This window comes from Lissotriton vulgaris, chromosome 2_1, assembly GCF_964263255.1.
Source record: "Lissotriton vulgaris chromosome 2_1, aLisVul1.2, whole genome shotgun sequence".
Lineage (NCBI taxonomy): Eukaryota > Metazoa > Chordata > Amphibia > Caudata > Salamandridae > Lissotriton > Lissotriton vulgaris.
The window spans coordinates 1,057,145,998-1,057,163,507 of NC_141687.1; positions in this window are offsets into that span (position 1 = coordinate 1,057,145,998).

Consider the following 17,510-nt stretch of genomic DNA (forward strand, 5'->3'; position numbering starts at 1 on the left):
CCTTGTGGTTCTCTGTGTTTTCCTGTTTGGGCGCAAACTTTTTCCTCAGTTTTTTGGAGGAGATCGAGCAAGACCTGAAACTATACAGGTGACAATTTTTATTATTATTGCAGTAGCTGTGAATACTCCGGTCCTGAAGAAGGCAGTGGCGTAACTCCAGCCACATTTGCCGAAACATGTCAACCCTACTTGCAGGCAGATGTTTTGTTAAATCTGTCAGTTTCCTATATTTTTAATATTGGGCGAATTGAGAGAAATTATTAAAATTGCCTACCTCTACTCTATTCTACCTAATTTTACAACACTTCACTCTTTTTTCACTTAACACCCATGCACTGCAATTCAGTTACCCTGATGTACTAATTTCTTTGCTTCCACCCTTTGTCAATAATTTCCATCTTGCTTTGATTGTCTGTCACAAAAAAACATCTAGTGGCCGGCCACACTTTCATCTGGGTTAGGTGAGCTCAGATGATGAATAGGGCAGTACCGAATGGAAACTGATGGGCACTTTTTTCCTACTTAAGGAATTTAGTGCGTTCTGTTGCACATTTGCACTAGTCACTTTTTGGTTTGCCTTGGTTGTGCTACACTTTAGGTTACACAGTAGAACCCTATTCCTTCTTTTCTGACCCGCAGACATATTTTGTTATGTATATGCAGTGTTAGGGCACGTGTCTGTTATGGGTCGTTAATCTATCCCTTGGACCCTCACCAAGTTGTTTATTTTTTGTTTGCAATTTTATTTCACCACAAGACTCACGATGGGCAAATGAAAGTGATATTAGGCGCACTGTTTATTATCAACAGAAAGGGCACTGGCCAACAACGAACAATCATTCTCACCCCCTTGAAAGCCAACTGTATGGGAAAGATTAAGGGTTGCAGAGGTAATTCGCCCCAACTCTCCATCAACACATTTTACGTTTTCCTGGCTGTTAAGAGGTGGCACGATAGGGTCATGAGCACCTTTCATGAACAATTTCTTTCATCGAGGTAAGTTTTGCAATTTTGCCCTGGGAGGGTTAATCTACCATATACATTCGGGTAGTTGCTTTTGTGTAACTCTTGTCATCTGAATGCACTCGAATTGAGTTGAATATACTATGATGCAAAACTCTGCATATATGCCCACATGCAATAAAATGCAGATGCCATAGTAAAAAGAAAAAAAAATTGATTCCGTAAAAGAAAATGTTGTTGGCAAAGAAACTGCATACAGTCAATATCTTTGGAGGCCATGTGTTACATTGAGGGGATGAGTGACATGATCTTAATATATTGCCTCTATTAAGCACATTGCGGACCACACTAAAGTCCTATTCTGGGTTTTGAAGTATAACTATAGATTGAGGACACCGAGCCTCTCAACCGTCCCTATCCTTTCAGTATTTTTGGTGGGCACTGGATTAATTGTATGTAACTGGGCAAACATCCACACGGTAGAATTGAGTCCTAGTACCAGAGATGAGGAGACTGATCTTAATTGTATGCTTTATCTTTCATTTGTGAGGAACTAGAAGGATAATAAAAAGTGCGGCCAAGAGATTATGGCAATTGTGGCAATGGGAAAGAGCAGTTGTGGTAGCCTCAGTCCGAAACAACCAATTCCCTGATACCAGGAATGAAATTCCTTGATGCAACGTCAGTCGAATGACCAAAAGGAATTTCTTGTACGTCATCTATTTTTGGACAGAAGCCAGTTGTGAATTGTTTGCAACACGTTTCTAGGTAATGAGTTAGGTTCAAAAGTGCCCACAATCTGGATCCAGAGAGGGATCCTGGTGAATTATGAATTGTCACAAGTGGGAGCAAGGGATTATTAATCACTGAATGGGAAGTCTCTCTGATGGACCTGACATTCTCTGGTAGGTCACCCCAGAAATCTTTGCCTTCATCCCTCCTGTTTCTGCTCAGTTTTTGTTGGCTTTTATGACTCAGTGCACTTTACCACTGCCAACCCATTTACTGTGCTCTCTCTTTAACCAAGGTAAAATTGTCTAAAACCCAATTGGCACATTATATTTACTTGTAAGTCCCTAGTAAAGTGGTACTACTTGCATCCAGGGCCTGTAAATTGAATGCCACTGGTGGGCGTGCAACACTTACTGTACAAGTAGCCCATAACACATGTATCAGGCCTGTAATTTCAGCCAGTGTGCAGTTTTATACTGCCATTTTGACTCAGCAAAATAACGCTTTTGCCAGGCCTAAACCTTCCTTTTTAATACATATAAGTAACAACTAGTGTAGGCCCTAAAACAGCCCTGTAGGGCAAGGTCCATTGTATGTAAAAAGTTGGACATGTACTTTTAAGTTTTACATATACTGGTAGTGAAAAAACTCAAATTCGTTTTTCACTATTGCGAGGCCTATCTCTCCCATAGGGTAACATTGGGTTACCTTTTTCCAATTAATAAGAGATAAATTTTGTTTGGGGGTAGGCAGCAATCTCGTGTTTGGTGTCTGAGGAATTGTAATTTAAAGCCTACTTTATTTGTAAAGTTGGATTTTATGTCACAATTCTGAAAATGCCACCTCTAGAAGGTTGGCATTATCTTGTCCTAACCATTTGGTACTTGTAGCCTGTTTCCTGGGTCACAATGACTAGATGTAGTTGGCAGATGGCCTTTGTGTATTCCTCCCAGACATCCACACAATACAGGGTCTGGGTATTGGTATGATGGGCCATCTTTACTTGATGAGAGCGGTGGAGCTGTCACCTGTCACTTTACACTTCAAAGACACTGCCTCAGCTTGCAAACAAAGAACCTGACACCAGCCTATTGTAACTACAGACAGATTGGGTCCATGGCAAGGAGGCAGGAGATTCCAGACACCTCTGTTTAGGAAAACTACAGAAGCTTCTCCCATTTCAAAGTAGGCATTAGGTACACAAATGGGACCCTCAGACATGCTTTTCAGTATACTGCTGGACGTATGAAGACTACAGAAGAAGGACTGCACTGCCGCTTAAGAAGACTGGACCTACACTCTTCATCCCAGGCTACCTGAGTGAATCCATGGGCTAGTTAGCTGGCCTTCTGTTCTGAGCTACAGGGACACAACAAGCTCCAAAGATCTCCCTGCAACTGCCCAGCTGACCTGCTGCACTGGACCTACCTGGACTTGCAACTAGACCTGCCTGAACCCTGCTGAAGTACTGGCCCCAAAATGTGCCTCCCAGGTCCTGGTCCCCTAGTATGGCAGATGTTGAGCTCTTCCTAGACAAAGAAGAAATCCAGAGATTCTGGAGCTCTTCATGACCACTAATGTGCTTGTTCACATCAAGATCTTGCTGCCTATGCCTACCGCCAACGCGAAGCTTCGGTGAACCCATCTCTTCACGCTACAGCGATCGCCAGCAACAACCGGCAATGTGAGATCTGCACTTCGGGCTTTACACATTGCCTCCAAGTTAAGCTTGACTGCTTTTGTGCGAAGCTACCGGAGGGTTAAGCACATGTTAATTTGGTCACTTTTATACATCACCCTGACAAGAACGGCAGCTGTTGCTTGAGTAGTGTTTCACTCCTACATAAACAACAACCTAATTTCTCACACCACCCCTCCAAAAGGACACTCCATGACTGACATGCCCCACATGTCTCACTAAAAAGAGAGGCAAGTTGGCTGACTATAGGTGACTTAATAGTTTACTCTGTTGTTAAATGGGAAATAAGACTCTCTGATAGAGCCAGAACCTTTACTCAATTCTTATAAACTGGAAAAAAAGGACTCGTTGTTCCTTTAATTTGGAATCCTTTGGTGACATAACATTATTATTTTTTTGTAGCCTTGTTAATTTTTATACAATTTCTTTTTATTCTTCTGAGGGAGGAAGGGAAGGACTGCAGACCATTTTCTGAGCAGAGTACTTCTGGATAATTTTTATGGTTAAAATCTTTCATTAAATTTTCAAGTGTTAGAACTGGCCATTTCTGGTAGGCTAAGGCTGACGCCAAAGCCAGGCAGAAACCACCATTCTAGTCAGGGCAAGGGAGTCACACGCCAAGATAACTCCTGCTCACCCCCTGGTAGCTTGGCACGAGCAGTAAGGCTAACCTCGGGGGCAATGTGTAAAGCATTTGCGCCAGCACACAACAGCAACAACATACTAGGCACACCACAAAAGGAACTCCACATAAGGTTATTATAAAATAACTTTTGCATTGTAAAAACACATCAGATAGTATCACACAATATACATGGCGCCAACTGGCATGGGCAATATTCACAAGGGATTATGTACAGGACAGGGCCACATGGGCCACTGTCAGAATCAACACTTTTGGAATTAGAATATAGGATATAAAATCACTTCTAGAACTTAGAATAAGTATAGCACAAAATAACAGTTACAAATCACATCCAGTAACTACTGGGAACAGGTACCAGGACCACCTGTACTAAAAAGAACCACCACCTAAGTATCACACAGCATTTAGGGGTATAAGCACAACACATTACACATGATGCATGAAATCACATTCAGCGGTGTAGTAAAGGGAAACACATGATGCCTAAAAACATTCAGAGGTGTAAGACAAGGGAAACACATGATGCATAAACCTACACATTCAGTGGTGTTCAGAACAAAGCACATGATGCAATAAAATTCATTCAGGGGTGCAGCGCAAGAAGACACATGATGCCTAAAACATTCAGAGGTGCAGCGCAGGGAAAAGGAAGACACATGATGCCTAAAAACATTCAGAGGTGCCAGAAAAATACAATAGCGCAAAAATCACATGATGCCTAAAAACATTCAGAGGTACAGGAATAACACATGATGCAAGAAAACACATTCAGAGGTGCAATAACCATACAATTGCGCAAAACTTACATAAGCCACCACCTGTGGCAGTCCCTAGGCCAACTGGCCTTGTTGGGGCTAAGACGCCCTGTGTCTCAATGTCAGGGCCTAAACGGTGCAGATGCCCACTAATTGCTGGGCAGCTGTAAAACAACAAAACTGCGCCAGGGCCCTCACTGACCGTTAGGCGCAAACTGCGCCACTGCTGGAGCCACACAGGCTCGGAACTGCGCACTTGGAGCCACACAGGCTCTTAAACAATTATAGGCCCCTGGAGCCCTCAGGCTCTGAAAACAATGGTGCCCCCTAGAGCCTCACTGGACTCTAAACCTAACACTCGCAGGCAGGAGGGGGCGGGCACCGGCAATGTGCCCCGGCACCCCCTCTAACTAAAAAGAAAGGCCCCAGAGCCTTCTCAGGCTCTCCAAACGTTGGGGCGACCCACTGCCAACCGGGGCCGCCCTTGAAGCCCTCGTGGCTTCACACTGACCATAAGCGCGAGCTCGCGCTACTGGGTAGGGGGCGGACACCGACAATGTGTCCCGGCGCCCCTCCCTTCTCTTCTGCCCCACTCACCGAGTCTCCAGACGATCAACGGCTCTCCTCACTCGGGGCTCTCCCTCCATTCGAGGAGCCTCGCGCCGGACTTCTCTCTCTCTCTGGGGCTCCCTCAGCACACGGGAGCCCCAGAAGCAGGCCACGCTTCCTCCTCTCTTCCCGGGGTTGGTGGCCCCGATCACGGGCCCTGTAGGTTATCTCCGGTCTCCCTCGGCATTCGGGAGACCAGAAAAGCGGGAAGTGGCTTCTCTTCACGGGGAGCACGGGTGATCCTCCAATCAATGCCCAGCTCCGCAGGCGAGCCCCCAGTGACACCGGGACTGCAGCCACTCACAGCGCGGCTTTCCCGATGACGCGACGGCCCGGGAACCTATCCCAGCACAGCGTTGCTGAGGGGGCTCGTCGCTTCCAGCCAATCAGGGCTCTGCTCCTTCGGTTTCTCGGCCATTTCAAGCCCCGGGCAGCGGCAGTGAATTGGGAGCAAATGCCGGGTGAGCACCGGCGTCCTTAACCAATAATCAACAATAAATCGAGGTGGGCACTCAATAGGCTCCTCAATCTGGGGCAAACGCCGGGTGGGCACCGGCCTCAATCAAACACAAAAACAAAAGCGCTACTAAGCGCTTGGGCAAAGCAAAGCGCTCCAAAGCGCTAGAAAACCGGCAGAGCGCTCCCAGGCGCTCAGGAGGAAGCACAGCGCTTCCAGGCGCTGGAAACACAAATCAAGCACTCTCCACAGGAAAATGCAGCCTCTCCATGCTGCATAGGTCCCAGGGATTCCCAGGGGGGCAAACCCAAGTCCCCCCATCAGCCCAAGCAAGGCAGAGGGGTCCCCCAGGAGTCCAGGAAAGTCCATCAGGTGCCTAGGGGCTGGGCAGGGCCCAGGGATTCCCCCAGGCCCAAGCAGCAGCACGCCCCTGGCAGATTCAAGTCCAAAAACAAGAACCAATTGGAAGGGGACACAGCCCCTGCTTATACAGAAAAAAGTCTTTGAAGTCTTTGTGCAGGCAGTGTGAGAACCAGCTAGAACTGGTTATAGGCAACTCTCTTCAGTGTCAGGGACAGAGGTGACAGACGCCCAGTGGGAGGTGGAGCCAGCATTGTGGTCAGGCAGGCACAGCCCTAGTCACTCCCAGGTGCCATCTCCTCCCACTTCCCTGGCAGCAGATGCAGCCTTTCATCCACGGGCTGACTCAGACAACCTCCTGGGGCTCCCCAGCCCCTGTCATCCTCAAACCAGACAGTCAATCCACAAGCAGGCCCAGGCACTCCTGGACCAGGCTCACCAGCCAATCACACACCAGACAAAAATTACACAAATATACCAACTTCTAAAAGTGGCACTTCTAGACTAGGCACAGTCATGCCGCATATACCATTATGCAGCAATCAATCTCACGAGTTCGCACATATCAAACTCGCCCCTGCACTCCCCACACATCACGAACTACCATGGGCATACATATTCCCCATTCATTCCTATGGGAGCGCAGGTCACTCACCACACATACACAGAGAGCTCAAGCAATTTACACTGTACCACAGTGAACAAGCATTTACAATGCAATGGTTTTGCCTTTGTTAAAGTTTGAGCTATTGGCAATGCTCTTGACATTATTTTTATTTATGTTTTTTGTTTTAACATAAATAAATGGCATTGTCATTTGCAATGCCACTAGCTTTATCTTTCGCAAATGACACCCACAAACACCTACAGAGAGGTCCCCCAACACACACCCACACAGAGCCCCCCCACACACTGCGAGCCCCCCACACTGCGAGGCCCCCCACACACACTGCGAGCCCCCCACACACACTGCGAGCTCCCTCCACACACTGCAAGCCTTTTCCACACACTGCGAGCCCCCCCCACACACTGAGAGCCCCACACACTGAGAGCCCCCTTATCGTAACGGTCCTTCATGCTCTCACTAAATCTAGAGTTGACACGAACACATGCTTGTGCTCAGCTGACTCTCAGCCCCACGATTTCAGCACGATAAATAAAATCTGGCATCGCACAGAAACAGGGCATCCTAAATGTACATATTGACAAATTACAATAAATAACAAAGGCCTTAACAAAGCTTACATGCGCAAACATTTACATCTTAAATGCACAGTTTGCCGATGTATAACTTTGCACTGAAAGTCGTCGGATCTGACCATATCCTAACGGTCCTTCATGCTCTCTCTAAATCTAGAGTTCACACGAACACATGCTTGTACTCAGCTGACTCTCAGTCCCACGATTTCAGCACGATAAATCAAATCTGGCATTGCACAGAAACAGGGCATCCAAAATGTACATATTGACGAATTACAATAAATAACAGAAAGGCCTTAAAATGTAAGCATTTGTTAGAATTTGCAAAGTCCAGGAATAAAGTTGACATGCGCAAACATTTATATCGTAAATATACCTATTGACGATGTACAAAAAAGAACTCAAAGGCATTTAAAAAAAAACATGGTTAAATTGGCCAAATGTATATGCAACACAATTTAAATGTAAAGTGATACGTATTCTTACTGCTTTGTATGTGCGTATAAAACAGAAAAATGTGCTAGTAAAATACCTGAATAAGTCACGGCAGGATCAAAATCCCGCCAATAGCAGCGCGTCCAGAGCAGGAAGGCAGATGCCAGCCATGCCGGACCAGATTCAGGGGCGTTCCCGAGAATTGGGAGAGACTGAACAACCAACAAAGCGCCTAGAAAATTGACTAGCACCAAAAACAATAGCCTGTGACTTAACCCTGGATCGAAAACCCAAGCACTAATGCAAACAATGGCACATCCCTGGATGAATCATCACTTACACTGACAACAACCACACATACGACCCACGATAACACCAAAACTGTTTGGTGGATCGTTTTCCTTAGGAGAGAAAAAACACCGGCTAACCCGCTGCTGAAAAAACTCAGGACAGCGCAAACACGCCAGCTCGCGAAAAACACTTGAGCAAGGGGGGCAACTCTGAGATAGTAAGGAGAAAAGCAAGACAGAGAAGGATCCCACCTAGCAGAGAAAAGACTTACCGCACACCATGCACCAGCAGCACATCACTGGCTCAAAATCTGTCAACACTATTATAGCCATGCGCACACAAGACACACTGTTTCTAGACCGTGGACAAGCCTAAACTCCACTCCTAACCATGAACATATTTTAGCCTCTTTAGGTGCTGCGCCTATTCCATCGGCCGACGGCACCACTACCTCAGGAGTGCTGCCGTCGGCAGTTGGACGTTCGAACCTCACCTGCGCAATGGAACGTTCAGCACTGGAGCTGGACGTTCCATAGCTGCTAAGAGGCTAGTCTGGGACAACCCAGTGTTTGGCAATACTGAGCAGAGGACTCCAGTTCTATGAGAAAACATAGCTCCAGGACAGCACAACTCCGGGCCATAAACATGCAAAGCAAAAAACAGCTGTTAAAGCATGGAAATCAGCAAATTGCATATTCTACAGCAACACATTCTGTGGCAGGTCATGTGATCACTCATTAATCCACATGTCCCATGTCCTTTGCGTGTATCTTGCCACTTATATTTTGCAAAGGAGGGACGGATTCAAAGTGGACAGGAGCAACAGATATTCCCGAGAGGAAAAGAAAGCGATCCCTGTAGGGAAGCTCGAAGGGTCATTGATTGTGGTGGGTCAGTAATCCAGGGGAGGAAAGGAGAGCATCGGGATGAGGCAAAGTCTCCTAAAAATGCGGGAGGTGGCAAGGTAGGGGGCATCGGCGCGTAAATGGTGCCAGGGGGACAGCTTCTAAAACGGAGAGAGATACACAGTGTGAAGGAGTGCACCAATTCTTTATTCCCATTGAGAGGGGCCTCTTGATTGCCAAGGGGGGCGGGTATGGGAGCAGTAATAGCTGAGGTCGATTGATACATGTAGCGCAGTAGTCGACACCTCTTCTTGTAAAGTTTAAATCCTCACTTTAATCAAATAAAAAAAACATCCTTTACAAAATGATGAGAGCTACTTTCTTAGATCATGGCATTAAATGCTGACCATGATCGGTGAATAGCGAATCTGGTCCTGCGTTGACGGACAAACGTGTCTTCCAATGGCTTGCCTCCATTTATGGAGCTAGCCAATGGAAGACTGGGGCGGATTCCAAGCCCCATACTATACTCATTAGGTTTTCTCCTGCGCGAAAAAGCTGCGCAGAGCGCAGCTTTCGCCAGGCAAGACCTAAAAACAGCGTCGTAGAATATCAGTCCTGCAGAATTCCCCTACGCCATAAAAAAAAAACACAAAACCATGTCATGCACCAGGTACAACTGAGCTCCCATGAGAGTAGAAGATTATAAAAAAAATCCTCAACCAAAGTATCGGGCCACATGCTATCATAACAGTCCACATATTACACCCCTGGAAGGTTAGGAGCACAACTGAAGACAGTGGATTTTCCGAGGGCTAATAATGGCTGCTACAGACCTTCTGCTCAAATATTCCAGTATTTGTTTAATTATTTTGTCAATATAATTTAGAACAATTTACACTTAGAGGGAGAAATTTTCTGGTAGCTTGATAGCATTTCTGCTTCCAGCATTAACAGTCATTAAAGGCCCTCCCTCATTTGGTCCCACATCTGCAGCTTAGGTGCATAACTGTCCACATATTACACCCCTGGAAGGTTAGGAGCACAACTGAAGACAGTGGATTTTCCGAGGGCTAATAATGGCTGCTACAGACCTTCTGCTCAAATATTCCAGTATTTGTTTAATTATTTTGTCAATATAATTTAGAACAATTTACACTTAGAGGGAGAAATTTTCTGGTAGCTTGATAGCATTTCTGCTTCCAGCATTAACAGTCATTAAAGGCCCTCCCTCATTTGGTCCCACATCTGCAGCTTAGGTGCATAACTTGGTAGACAGCCAATGAAGAACTCACCAGGGGGGTTGATGATATAGTGAAATGGTCTATGATAAAAATAAGATGCCCTTTAGAATAAGGAGGTCCAATATAAACGAGCCTCACATGGGATGTTGCATAATACAGATACACCATTTTACTGAAGACATCAATGGTCAGATGTTCAAAGGATACTGGTAAAAAAAAAGTTGTCAGAATTTACCACCACACTTTCTGAGACCAATCCTTAATTTTGCAAACCGACCACGGAGATAAAAAATCCGTTCACAGAAAAAGAATCACCTAAGAACAACCTTCCTCATAAATATATGTTAGGCAGGTCACAATTTGCTCCCGACTGTTATTGGCTGCAGTCACACAGATGTTGGCCTGCAAGGGACATCAGACTACCATCCCAGGCAATGTTTCAAAATTGACTACAGAAGAAAGCATATGGGCCTCATCGTCAGCCCTACACCGCACTTATTTCTGGCATACCCGATGGAGTGTGAGAAAGAGGGCTTTGGAAGTGCCTGAAGTGTGCAATGCAAAGGCCACACAGCATCGTGACAGCACTACAAAAAGTGTGGCTATATATAGCGCTCCCTGCTCTGCAGACTTCACTAGGAGGCGATAACATACTCATCTAATCGATGGGTTGTTGTTACTAGGGCGACTGACAGAACCCAGCGCAAGTGTCAAAAGCTGGCAAAGTGGGATGGAATGGGGGTCGGGCACAAGGATGTCAAGCTGCGAGATTCTCCTCCTCTGCTGCGTGAGGCTGACACTTATAATGCACAGTGCTCTTCTGGTGTATGCAATAAAAGCCATCCTAGCGTTAGTACAAGCAGTGCGGAATGCAGCCTCCCGGCCACCTACAGCCACAATCACATCACCTCACTTCTGATATCACAATATTGCCTGTCATTTTCTAACCTACGTCGCCATCTATATAGGCCATTGTGAAGGTGCACACACACAGTACAGTGAGAACACTTTGAGGCAAATTCAGAATGAAACAGATAGTATAAGACCTGGAACATTGGTGCAGACTGATCAAAGGGTATTTGGGTTATTAGCAAAAACTAACAAACATTGGCAAAGCCGATTAATTTGATCTTGCTAACCTATTGGCTTTGCCACTGCTTTTAACCAATAATTAAAAAAAAATAGAGAGAAAGGCCCCAAGGTAGCCACTCCTGTCTGTTATGTCATTCAACAGACGTGCGCAAGCATGATGATGTATACTCCATCATACATGTGTGCTTATGCAGAAAAGTGGTTTAAATACTGCTGACCTGCCAGCACAAACGGATGCTGTCAAGCCCTCCCAAAAGAAATACAAATACTACACAGCTAGGGGAGCAAATGAGAAGCAGGTTGGGGGGTATTTGATGAGGGGGAAGCAGCACAAAATGAAACAAATTAATGACCTAAGTACTAGATTCCTTAAAAACTGAGATCTATATTGTCCAGCTGTCATTTTAGAATTGGCGACAGTGACTGTAGGTACAGTTAAAACGAAAGACCCACATGAAATGTTTTCTACTGATTACTAGTAACTTTTACATCATTTGACAACATTTTCCATCCTTAAAAAAAAAGGAAAATATATGCCTCAGAGATGGTTCCCAAACAGCTTTGCGCACGCTTGTCAAATGATGGCGTGTTTGATATTACACTACATTTGCCATAAAAGACGGCATTTAATCCAATTTAGTCGGTTTCATTTGAAAAAAAAACCCAAATAAAACCTAATTGAATAAGAGGGTTCATGAGTCAGAATCTGGCTGGCTCTGCCAGTCAGCTCACACAGCAATTCCCTGTTTGAGAACCACTTTATGGGAAGAGAAGACAGTGGGTGACGTTTCAGGAGAATGGGCATGCTGCCTCCTAGGAAGACTGGAACAAATCCTATGTCAAGTGTGAAGAGTGCCCTTTGTCTAAAAAATAAATAGTTATGTTTGACCAGAAGGCCGGCAAACTCAAATTAGTTTCTTTGAGTCAACATGCACGTTTTCTTTCCCATGAAATGCCGCCCATTCAATCAGCACTAGTACTGAAGCAGAGAAACACGGTTTGGGGAGCGCTTCACAGTCTTTGTGTATGCGTTTTGTGTCTGAGTGAGGGAACCACAAAGCTCAAACGTGTTTTGTGGTTATGCAAACATGAATGATTGTCAATTGCACGTGGATTGTGTTGTAGGGGGTATCCGGTTGCCAATCCACAAAATGGCTCCATATGCTGTATGGTTGTGGACTGACAGTAATGATTAATTATACATCTGTGTGGGTAGTCTGCTATCGCCTCGTCGCAGTATACGCATATAGCATGCAAACGAGGGCCCAGCTCTGTTTACACTACACAGAGAGAGCGAACGCCGAGGCAGCCTTCGTGGACCCGGCAAGCTTGAACCCCTCCGCAACAGCATTTTATCAAACGTCGTGGGGCAGGCCAAGGGCAACAGTTTTCACTTGGGCAGGGCACGTGCAAGCATAACGGCCGATGTGAGCTTTCCTATGTGCAAGAACAGATGCAAGTGCAGGGAGGACACTGCCAGTGCTGACTGCAGACTAGGGTTAACATCTTCAAGCGGCTCGTGCCTTCACCAGAGGTCCCTCCCTGGTACTTACCTCAGTACATTAAACCCTCCTTTGGGCATAGTCTTTACCCCTTTACTAGGCCTGCTAGCTGTTTGGATGATTAACAGGTCACCAAGGGCACTCATTAGTTATTCCATTTTCTTGCTCACTCTACGTGGGCTCAATGCATTTCTGCGGGGACTCGAGTTATGTGCGATGCTGGACATCAATAGCAAAGACCGCAGTAGAGCGCCTACTGGCATTTGAGATTATGTAGCGCTATACAAGGTCTTTCATGTGTTAATAAAAGTGAGCAGGGTCGACAGCCCTAGATGCCAGGTTATGACGCGACAGAAGGTAAAATACACTCACTTCACACTAACAGACTGCTCCGATTATTCATTAACAAGAATTACACCAGGGGCAGACCTTCGGGTCCGTGACGTGCACTCTTGAGCCCAACAGAACAGTACCTTTGATACGGGGTTTATTTATAAAGTTTTATATAGCGCAAACTTGATCCCGAATTTGAGGCAAAGGTACCAAATCAGAACAGAGTGTTTGGATTGTTTCCCCAGTCTTTCACTATCCTAGAAAAAGGGTCCATTTGGATATAAATAAAGTATGATTATTATAGAGAACCCCAACCATGGTATTATGTTTACAATTCTGAGTTTGTGCTTCTCCAGACCAAGCACTCTTAAACTATACTGTCTACCAGTTTGGATGACACCTGGCAACCACACCTTGCAGTCCTCTGTCCTACGCAACATCTCCTATACACCGATCCACACACCCACGATCGACTGTCTCTGCGCAGTGTGCGTGACGTGAAGTGCTCCTACACCCCACACTGGCATGAGTGGCACTATGAAAAAAATTAAATGCATCTGTGTGGTGCACGGTGGCATTCCCTCCCCATGCCTCGCCCCCTTTCCGCTTCCCTCTAAATCAGCTTGAAAAAAAGCGTAGCCACACTATTTGTCTGGGTCTAAAATGAAGCAATCAACAAAAGCTGCACTGCTTGCACGACCCAACAACCCACCCACCCGCAAAGCTTAAATACAAAAAAAAACACTGAATGGATTCTCTGCAAGTAGTTCAAATTACTTGGCACAGTTATCTTCGAAAACTATGTGAGGAGAAAGAAGAAAGACACATGGCCCGTCTTCATTTGAAGTGAAGTAAAGCTGGCTAGCATCTTGGCAGCGTGCTTTCCGCTCTGTAGCCATGGGCATCGAAAGGGTGCTGGGCCCTACTGCAAGCTGGCATGGGGTAAAATGCCATCAGGCCCCCTTTGCAGGTGCGGGCCGGCTGGGCATTGTTCTGGGATGCAGTCACCGTGCAGTAAAGGGGCGCACACAACAGTGTAGCGACGCCTGCCCCATTCATTCCCGGTCACTGCGGCCCTCGAGGAGAGAGCCGGAAGGAAGCCGCGGACCCGGCTGTGCACATGGCGATAGTGCGGGGTGGAAACGTGGAACCGTGGCAACCACGAAACTTAGGAAGTCTTCAGGGTGGAGTCGTGGTGTCATGGTTCAGAAACAGCTGACCTGCCTCGTCCTGCTCAGTAGCGATCAAAACTTGTGGAAACTGATGTCATGCATAATGGTAGCTCAGTGGGTGCAGGACCCGCTCCTGAGATATGCGCGGGTTCCTACCACTTACTGATACTGCCTCGCGCCTTCTGTCGAGCTTTACGTGTATTTCGTGGCACACTGGTTCGAGTGCTGCAATACGTCCAATCATACAAGCACAAAGAGACAGCCCAGTTTGCGGTATGCGCTATAAAAACAGCTCAAACCCAAATCAACAAAATACACCTCTTCAGAGTATTGAGTGATCCTGTCCCACACAAGAATTGGGCACCATTCATTATTTTAAACATTCGCATGCACCATTAGCTAAGGTAGCTCAGTGCACGAGCGCCTGCTGCAGAGACCCTCTTTTGGCCTGGAAGGCCCCAGCTCCTGCTTCCTTTTATCTGCACACAGCAAGAACCATTGTGAGGTAATATTAGCACCTTCCGCTACCGCCTAGAAACGATAGTTAGTTTCTACTATATGCTCTGCGAGCTGTCAGGGGCGATGCGGGAAGTGCACTTTAGAGCGGCCCGTACTCCTTTGAACAGGGCAGCTCCTCTGTGTGGCGCAGCCTCGGGGATTCCCTCTGGTGCGGGGTGGGTAAATACACTTTGCGAGCTGTCAGATGCGATGCGGGAAGTGCACTTTAGAGCGGCCCGTACTCCTTTGAACAGGGCAGCTCCTGTGTGTGGCGCAGCCTCGGGGATTCCCTCTGGTGCGGGGTGGGTAAATACACTTTGCGAGCTGTCAGGGGCGATGCGGGAAGTGCACTTTAGAGCGGCCCGTACTCCTTTGAACAGGGCAGCTCCTCTGTGTGGCGCAGCCTCGGGGATTCCCTCTGGTGCGGGGTGGGTAAATACACTTTGCCGGCGTTGTGACACGGGCCGGATACCGGGGAGCAGGCAAGAAGGGGAGGCGGCGCTCAAGTGCACGCACCTTTTAATCTGCTCACTCGGGTCCCGGGAGCTCGTGGGGGGCTGCAAGGCGGGCGGTGCACTTCTCCTCGGAGATGGGTGGAGGCAGGGTGCGGGGCGGCCCCTGAGGACACGGTGTGGCGGCGGCTGCGATCAGCGGCGGCACACGGGTCAGGGCGGCCACGGCACGGCTCCAAGCACAAGGAGGCCGAGTTGAAAAGCCGGGACTTGGGGGTGCGGGCGGGGGGAGGGAGGGAGGGGGAGGACTTGCGCAGGGGTTAAAAAGTAAATTTTTTTTACAATAAGAAAACTTACCTGACTGCCCGTGTCCGCGTCAGAGCAGAGGAAGCAGCTCTAGTGATGACGCGGCGGAGGCTCTGCCGGCGGGCAAGTCTGGCTACTAAAGGAACAGAGTTACGATAGGTTTCCCCCGGGCTGCGGGGGGGCGGGCACTTCCGGCCGGCCGCGCTAGGATTGGCCGGCCGGCCGGTCACTTCCGGGTCGCCGCGGGCAGCGCGGCGGCCCGTCTCTAGCTCAGGCAGGCGGGCGGCGAAGTTTCCCGAGGAGTGGGCTCCCTCGCGGACCAGCAGTGACGTCGCAGCTTCACCAATCAGGAACAGGATAGTCACTGGTGCCGGCAATGCCGGACCAGATTCGGGGGCGTTCCCGGCTTTCGGCTGACGTCGCGTGACGTCGGCAAAAGCCAAAGAATCTCGGGAACGCCCCCGTGTCTGGTCCGGCATTGACGGACAGGCCCCTCGTCCAATGGCTAGGCTCCATTTATGGAGCCAGCCAATGAATGACTAGGGCCGACCCAAACCCACACACACAACTCAAGAGGTTTTTTGGCACATGCGCAAAGCGCATGGCCAGTCAAAACCTAAAAAGTGTGCAGAGGCCTAAAATCACCACCACCAGGTTCCAGAAACAGGCTAGGAAAAAGCAAAAAGTCTTGGGGTGAACCTGCCAAAAGGGCCGGGTCCAACACAACCCCCTTCCAGCCAAAACGCAGGGTAGACCAATCACTCCACTGATGGGATTCCTTGCTTTGGGCGACAAAACACGGACACGGGCCCGCTTTGCAGGGACACCCTCCAGTTTTTCGCCACTCTGAACCTACTTGGTTTCCTCCAAACAAGAACTCTCTGACACAACTAGGATACCCCACTGGTACTCACTAGTCAACCACAGCCAGGACCAGGCCCTAGGCCATCCAAATATCACAGGTCCTAACCAATCCACAGAGCGGGGGACAGTAACCCCTGGCACACAATAGCCATTCTCCACTCTCTCTCTCAGTGTAGCTACAACTACCACTGATCCTTCAACCTAGGGACCATACCCTCAGGCTGACCAGAGGTCACGGGCAAGACTGCCCCACCCTACCTCTACTTCTGGGTTCCCGCACCCTCACAGGGAAGCACTCACCAGAACACAATTCTACCAGAGCAGGACCTCACTCCATCACTGGTCTACTACCTGGAAACTATTCCACTTCTGAGGTACAAAGCACACAGCACAGTTTCTCTTCAAGCAGGTGGGGGGGACACAGCACACAGCAAAGTCCCCTTTCAAGCAGGTGGGGGGACACAGCACACAGCAAAGTCCCCTTTCCTCTACCTTAGTGGAAACAACAAACTGCAGGTGAGCCCCAGATCACACAGCAAGGGCAGCCCCCTCAGTCTCTTCAGCTGATCCACTTTGGTAGAGATTCCTCTTGACCTGGAAGCTTCCTAATCTCCCAACCTAGGATCTAAACCCTCAGGTTACACCAGGGTCAGAAGTACACAGTCCCTCTGCACCCCCTTCCAGAGTTCTGTACCCTCCACTTAGGAGCGTTACCCCTAGAAGCCAAACACCAGGACCGCCGGAGTTCTGGTTACAGACACTCCTCGTCCTCTAGACACAGGAAGATCCTCCTCAAATGACCTGTATGTACAGCCTAGGCCCCTGACCTGGAGCTCCCTTAGGGAACCCTCCAGGCCCTGAGATAGGGTTTCGGGCCAACGTGGGACACACCGTCCCACACTCACTCCGCCTCCACTGAGACAGGGCGTGAGCCCCTACACCCCTACCATACTACTGGGACCTAGCTGGGTTACACATGAACCTCTTCCCCTACACAGGATCATCAGATACACAAGCCACTTTTAGATTAACTTCCTAATGCCTCTGCAAGACAT